The 7,462-nt window shown below is 46.7% G+C and overlaps 1 pseudogene across 1 annotated transcript; it reads left to right on the top strand.

Annotated features, from left to right (window-relative positions):
• Positions 1-819: 819 nt before the first annotated feature.
• On the top strand, positions 820-5,919 carry LOC308648179 (transcription factor AP-2 gamma-like; annotated as a pseudogene). The gene is made up of 2 exons: positions 820-901; positions 5,055-5,919. The product of its transcript is annotated as a transcription factor AP-2 gamma-like (transcript).
• The last annotated feature ends 1,543 nt before the right edge of the window (positions 5,920-7,462 follow it).

Here is a 7,462-nt window from a genome sequence, read left to right on the forward strand (position 1 = left end):
TCAAAGAGTTTGGAGTCCAGCTAGTGAGATCAGACTCACACGCACACAAACAAGTTCACCCAGGACAGGTGTGTGGTCAAATCAATGAGGGACATAATGAGCAATAACAAGAGGACAGAGAAGGCTCACAGAGGAGATGGAAAAAAGACAGACTTGAGGTAGGGAGAAACAGGGAACAGCACCATAGAAAATGCCCTAACACCAGGGGTAGTAGGCAGGGGGATCTGGCTGCTATAAATGGGGTCAGTGTGGGGACCAATTAGAATGAGGACAAGAACAGAGTGTTGAGGCCAGGGGCCCTGAAGGCCAACTACAGGGGTTCAGCCTGGACCCTCCGAGCCAAGCAGGGCCCTTCAGCAGCAGTGACCAGTTCAGAGCACGTGCCAGGCACCGCATGAAAGTGGTGCCGCGGTTCACACCCTCCATTTCTAGGCTCATTCTTGCACCAATTGTCTGACTTCCATTTTTCCTCTGAAATAGTCTCTTTGGAACCTTCCTGGCTACTCATTTTGCTATTTTCCTGTTATACTTTTTCCTTAAACCCCATTTAGAGCACGCATGGACCAAGGGCCAAAGTCATGAACAGCAACCAAAACAACTCAGGTGTGCTCCAGCCCCAGCTTCCAAGAGGAACCCACCTGCTTGCTGGGCCAGCCTCCAGGCTCCCCTGTGCTTTCTAGGGGACCTAGATCAGGGCTGCAGCCAAGAGGATGAGCTGCTCCTCATGACAGAGGGACCTGTATATGGCCCCTGGAGAGAATGACGAGACAAGGTGACTGTGTAGCTGGGGACAGTGGAGACCATGAGGTTCTTCAACACATGGAGAAGGCTAAAGGGCGGCAGGTGGAGTGTCGGAGTAAAAATGTCCATGAGCAGCAGGACAGAGGAGTGCTGGGGGTTGGTGAGGCAGTGTGGAGGATCCTTCCCACCCCGGCGGCCTCTGTCACCAGGAACGCAGAAGGAGAGGGGACTCGGTTGACCACAGAGCCCCCACTGCCTCTGAGGAGAGACAGAGGGGTCTCCAGCCCTGGCCCACACCCTTCCAGCAGCCCCCCCTTCCACCATATCCCTGAAGCCCCTGGGGAACAAGGCCTCCATGATCTGCACTGGCCCCAGAGCTGGGCTGCCCAAGTTGCCCCCCCACTCCCCCCTGCTGTTCTCAGTCTCTTGCCTGAGCCGCCATTCTTCCTTCTTCTTCCTGCCTCCCAGATCCTTCCCTCTCTCCTCTCTTCCCTGTCTACCATCTTTTTCCTCCTCCTTCCACCCCACCTCTTCTCTCTCCTCTCTTTTCCCCACTGTTTTCTTATCTCTTTCCTTTTCCTAATCTCTTCCTTTTCTCTTTTCCTTTTTGTCTCTCTTCCTGCCTCTCTCTTCTTACCCACCCTCCGCTCCCCCGTCTCTCTGTCTCTACCTTCCTCTCTCAGGGTCTCTCTCCAGGCACTCACCAACTTCCAGGCGTGAATTTTTAAGAGACAGAGAACTCAGGGAGACTCCCAGAAAGTGCTCTTAGCTCCCTGGCTACCGGCAGTAGGTGATGAATTACAGAAATACATTAAGGGGCCGTCCCCCTGACAGCAAGCTAAGGTAATCTGTCAAGGTACCAGCCCTGGGATGATGAACACCCCTCATAGATCAGAACACCATCACTCTGATTACACTCCAGCACTGCATGTCAGGGTGCGGCAGGGACATGATGGACGGTGGGGATCTGTCACCATGCCAATGGCCCATTCCCAGCACAACATTCATATCCCAGCTATGATTTAGGGGCAAAGCCTGACTCCTCCCAAGATGCACACACAGCAAAAGTGGATTCTTTATACTACAGAGAGAAGTTTAGGGAGAGAAACACTGGGAGAATATAGCTTCAAGGTCAAGGGCTTGGGAATCAAAGAAACGCTGTTTCAAATCCTGGCTCCTCTACTTAAAAGATGTGTCATCTTGGGGCAAATTCTTCCCCTCACCTGAAGTGAAGCTTTTAGAATGAGGATGATCTTAGCTTCCCAGGATTTTGATTTTTTTTGTTTTGTTTTGTTTTGTTTTTTGCTTTGTGGTGCTGCGCATGGAACCCAGGGCCATGTGCTTGCTTAGGCAAGCTCTCTACCACTAAGCCACACCCCCAGCCACAGCTTCCCATGATAAAAGTGAGATTCGAATAATAGAATGCAGGTAAAACAGCAGCATGGATCCAGGCTCAGCCTCCTGGACTTACCATCCCGGCTTGTCCAGAGCAAGAGTTCAAAGCCCCAGCCTTCACCAGGCTGTCGAAAAAGGACAAGGGCTTGTGGCCTCTTTTCCATGCATTATCTTTACCTTCACCTCTCTGTTTCCCTCCCTGACAACTCCAAGGACAGTGGAAGAGGTTTAGGGATACCATCTCAAGTTGGCCAACCAGCCTGTTTTGCAGGCAGCCTGTCCGTCAATCTGTGTCACCATTCCATTCTTCATTCAGTCAACAGGTGCTGAGTACCCATTAGATGTCAGACCCCACTCTGCAAACCGGGTATTCAGAAGTGGAAAAAATGGATGAGTACCCCTGCTGTCAAGTGCCAACATAGTTACTCAGCCTTCCATTGGTCCATTCATCTGTCCATGATCAGTAGCCAGGCCCAACGGCCTTCTGAGCCCAGCCCTAACTCAGACACACTATGAAATGACTGTGACTTTTAACTATGAGGTTAAAATAGAATTGAATCCTACTGCTCTTAACAGACCATCATCACCATCACCATCACCATCATCATCATCATCACCATCATCACTACCATCCACACCACCATCATCATCAATCTTAAGGATTGGACAAGTGAAATGGGATCTTGTCACTGTTTTATTTTGCATTCCTTTGGGCTAACAGAAAAATTAGACATTTTCTTATATGATATTCATTTATATGTCTTATTTTAATGTTTTTGCCAATTTTTTAGCTGGGATATCAATCTTTTTCTTTAAGCTTTGCAAGAGCTCTTTATATATTAAGGGTATTAACCTTTTGCCATATCTGCTGCAAATATTTTTCCCAATTTGTCATTTACCTTTTTAATTTTGTATTTTCTTTTTTCAAGTACATGTTTAGAAGTTTTGTGTAAGCAATTCTACTGTCATTTCCTTTGTGATTTCTTCGATTGCTTTTAAGCTTAGGTAGGTATTACTCACTCTGAGATCATTTAGCTATCCACCTGTTTTTGTCTATCATGATGGGATTTTTTTTCCTGTTCAATGCTCTAATTTATCTGGAATTTACTCAAGAAAGAGGCAAAGCTCTAAAATGACTATCTCCCAAGGAGTCAATTTGCTCAATAGCATTTATTAATCCAACCGTTCCCCAGATATTTGTGGTGCTTCTTTTTGTTTCTTATTGCTTTTGTACCTGGTGAGACTGGTTTCAGAGTCCTCAGTACTACACGCCATTGCTGCTGGCTGGGTCTTGAGCCACTGCCATGCTGTATGGTTGCTGTGGCTTTAAAATACATTTGTTAAAGGAAATCCTGTCTTCTTGTTCTTTCAGAAATTTCTTAGTTATTTTTAACTTGTTATTCTTCCAGATAACGATGTAAAGCTGTTTTGGTCAAATTACCAAAAGTTTCCATTGAGAGCTTAATTACCTTTTTTTCCCTAGATCGATAGATTAATTCAGGAAAAACTAGCATTTTTCATTGTTCCTTTTTCCAAACTCAGAACACATTCTATCCGTCCATTTATTCAAATCTTCTCTTACACAAAACTGACAACTTTGTGGTTTTCTTTGTGAAAGTCCCACACGATTCTCACTGAGAATTATCCAGAAACAGATTTTCCCTTGCATTGATCTTCAAACTGGTTAGTGTGGGTACATAAGAACATTCTCAGCTTTTTATATTTGTCTTGTGCATCAGGACAGAGAATATATTGGCTTCCAATGTGCCCAGTAAGTGATTATTCACAAGAAAAGGCCATCAGGGGTAAAGATGATCCCTGCTCTTCAGGACCTCAATCCTTCTCTCTGGGTGGGTGTGAGCACAGCCAGGAATCACTGGGGTTCCTCCTCAGACTCAGGGCAGTGGGATCCACAAGGTGAAGGACAAAGGGTAGGTAGGAGCACAGGTGGCAGGCACAAAGGAACCCTTTGAACAGAGACACAGCAGCGGATTAGCCACAGCCATGAGTATGGAGCTTTAGAGAGAGGAGAAAGTGTCAAGAGAGAATTTCTGGAGAATTTGGTCCATAAAATCTGTGGGACTTGACAACCCCTTGAAGAAAGCCTACGATAAACATCTGCATTACTCTTCAAGTTTTCTGGAGTCAAACTTAGGTTTCTTTTTAGTACCACCCTGTACTGAGTCAGAACCATACAGCACCCTGTGACTTTTAGGACCACTTTACAAGCCCCATTACAGATCCCAAAAGTTTTTCTGTTGATTCTTCTCCTTTTCTATATTTGTGATTCCATTAGCTAAAACCAAGAACAGTTCTCTCTTACTTTCAACAGTTAAGGTGCTTTTCTCCCCCCCTCGACTTCACAAAATTTTGCATTGGCTAGAAGTTCCAGGAAAGTGTATAAAAAGATATCATTGACAGAGAATCTCTTTGTCTGATTCCTATATTAAGATAGGTCTTCAAGATCAGGTTAGGGTAATATCTTTTCTCTCAAGTTTTTTGAGATGCTGGGGGAGGGTGTGGTTTTTTCTTAACATTGTTGTCTTCGTTGTCACTTCAGTGAGAAGACAGAGGCATTTCCATGACAACTGCTGCCTTGCCCACCTGGACTCTGCTGGTGCCAGAGTAAGCAGGGGAGAGGTTCTAACCCACGCAAGGCCGTGCTCATGGCAACGCACCCCTGCGGGAGCCAAGGGAAGGAGAGGAGCCCAGACGGCTGCTGTCTGCCTCCCTGCAAGGCAGGTGCAGTGGACAGGAAAGGTCACCGATGCATTAGTGAACCCCTGAACCTCGGTCCTCCGTGGCATTCAGTTCTGAGGAATACGGATATTTATCCTGAGTAGTTTTGTCAAGAAATAGTCAAAACTCTAGGGAGGATTAGGAAGGTGACATTGAAGAAGGCCTGACCTGGCCCCCAGAGCCAGGAGGGGGCCGGCCTCCCCACCTCTCTGGGCTGGAGGTGTCGTGGGTGCCCACAGGGGTGCCTACCACGGCTGGGACCTGCTCCTGCCCCAGGTGTACGCCCTGGATGCCGAAGGCCTGGCCGAGAACTTTGTTCTCCACCACATGGCCCCCCAGATGGAAGAGGTACAGAATGTCAGTAACCAACACCTGCTTGTGCCTGATCAGACTGTAATCCACAAAGGTCCCGTTTCCATGACTAAGAGCCCCCTGAGGCTCCCCTGTCAGAAGGAGCTGGTGGGAGCCATGATGAATCTCAGAGAGGTCTTCGGCTCGGTTCCCAGAAGACTGTCCCTCCTCAGCTCCACGTCCAAATATAAAGTGACAGTGGCTGAAGTGCAGAGGCAATTGTCACCACCTGAATGCTTAAATGCCTCATTGCTGGGAAGTGTTGTCAGAAGAGCCAGGTCCAAAAATGGAAGCTGATCATTGTGGGAGAAGTTGGACAAGATTGGGCTGAATCTTCTGTCTGGGAGACGGGAAGCCACTCCTGTGACCCTCCTGACATTCTTAGTGAAGGCGAAGCTGCTCCCTAGGCAAGGGCGCCAAGAATTCACAGACCTCCTCAGTCAAGACCAAACACCCAACCGGAGCAACAGGCCCTCCCAGTCTTGGAAATGAACATACAGAACTGCTTGTCTCATTTCAGGCTGATTACCCACGGGTTTGGCAGCCGGGCCATCTGCGACACTGTGTCTGTGGTGCAGAACTCCATCAAAGAAGCCCTGATTGTCATAGACAAATCATCCAACATGAACCTGGAGACCAGAGTCCAGCAGATTCTAATAAGACCCTGGAGAAAATGAGAAGCACAGGAAGTAAGATGGGGTGAACAGAGGGCAGGAAGGGAAAGGACCAGGAATCCTTCGTCCCTGGGACAGACTGGAAGGGCTCCTGCTGGGGGAAGAGCTTCCAACCTCCCTTACCTACCTATCCACAAAGGCCTCTGTCTCCTCAGGCTTGCACAACCTTGATCTGCCCTCCTGGATCCCTGAGCTTCTCCAGCCTTGGATGTCTGAGTTTGGGCACGATTCCAAGGTGACAAGTACTGGATTTTGTTTCTTTACTTATTGAGCATTTATTTTTGGAATCCCATCCCTCCTTCCTCTGGAAGTGGTACTAGGAGTTTTAGAACCTTTTCATTAAGTCCCCCCCCCCCCCCCCGGCTGACACGAATCCATGTGCCCAGCTGCTGAAACGTTGGATTGATGTGATTCAGATCAACAATCACTTATTTTATTCAGTGTTAAAATATAGCTGGGTTTTATGACCACTAAATATTTTTTTTTCAAAAATCAGTGTTTATCAGCCAGGTGCAGGGGTGCACGCCTGTGATCCCAGCAGCTTGGGAGGCTGAGGCAGGAAGATCACGAGTTCAAAGCCAGCCTCAGCAACAGGGAGATATTAAGCAGCTCAGTGAGACCCTGCCTCTAAATAAAATACAAGATAGGGCTAGGGGTGTGGGTTATGGTCAAGGGCCTCTGAGTTCAATCCCCAGTATTGAAAAAAAAAATAAAAAAGAGAGAGAGAGAGAGAGATCAGTCTTTATCTACCTTCCTCAGCGATTGTGCCCTCCAGGAGGAGGCGAAAGTACCACATGCGCAGCAGCTAGTGAGCAGGTGGTGGGTGGGTGCAAACCCCATGCTCAGAGGGGCCTTCTGGTAGTAGGGGACTTATAGAAACAGTGCCTGCTGACAATTTCATTTGTCTTTTCTTGTCTCTGTCTCTTTTTTTACCTTATAAAAATTAACTCTTTACATGGGCGACTCTTTGTAATGACAGGTAAGGTACTGAAGCTTTATTTGCACATTCATTTCAGATCTTGATTTTTTTTTTTTTTGAGTAAACTTGAAAAGGGTGGACATGAAACATTTGCTGCTGCCTGCCACTCCCAAGTCCCCCTGGAGGCTTTGTATTTTGAGAAACAGTGTGTTGAGTGTACAGATTTTATTTATGCATAATTTAATGGGGTCTGAAAATACTGATGCACTTGGCGACTTTTTGAGAAATGGGTTTTGACTTTATTATTAACTTTTAATGGTGGTGGGGTGATCTATAAGATGTCTTTAGATTTTATTCATCTGTTCACAGGATATGAAGAATTAAGAGAATGCAGGGCTTTGTTCTTGGTTGGGAAAACACTATTTAATTGGAGCTCTCTGTTCAGGAAGCAATAACTTGGCATCTCATTCGTGTGGGGCTGAACTCTACAGTGAACATGCGTTATAGTTAGTGTGGGTGAAATGGAGATTTGGAATTGAACTCTGGGCCTGTAAATGTTCCCCAAATGATTGTGCGAGTATGTTACCTATATTTTAAAAGTATTCTCAATAGGAAAAAAAGAAGAAGATGATGACATTGACTT

Source organism: Spermophilus citellus (assembly GCF_964194105.1).
Source record: "Spermophilus citellus genome assembly, chromosome: 4".
NCBI lineage: Eukaryota > Metazoa > Chordata > Mammalia > Rodentia > Sciuridae > Spermophilus > Spermophilus citellus.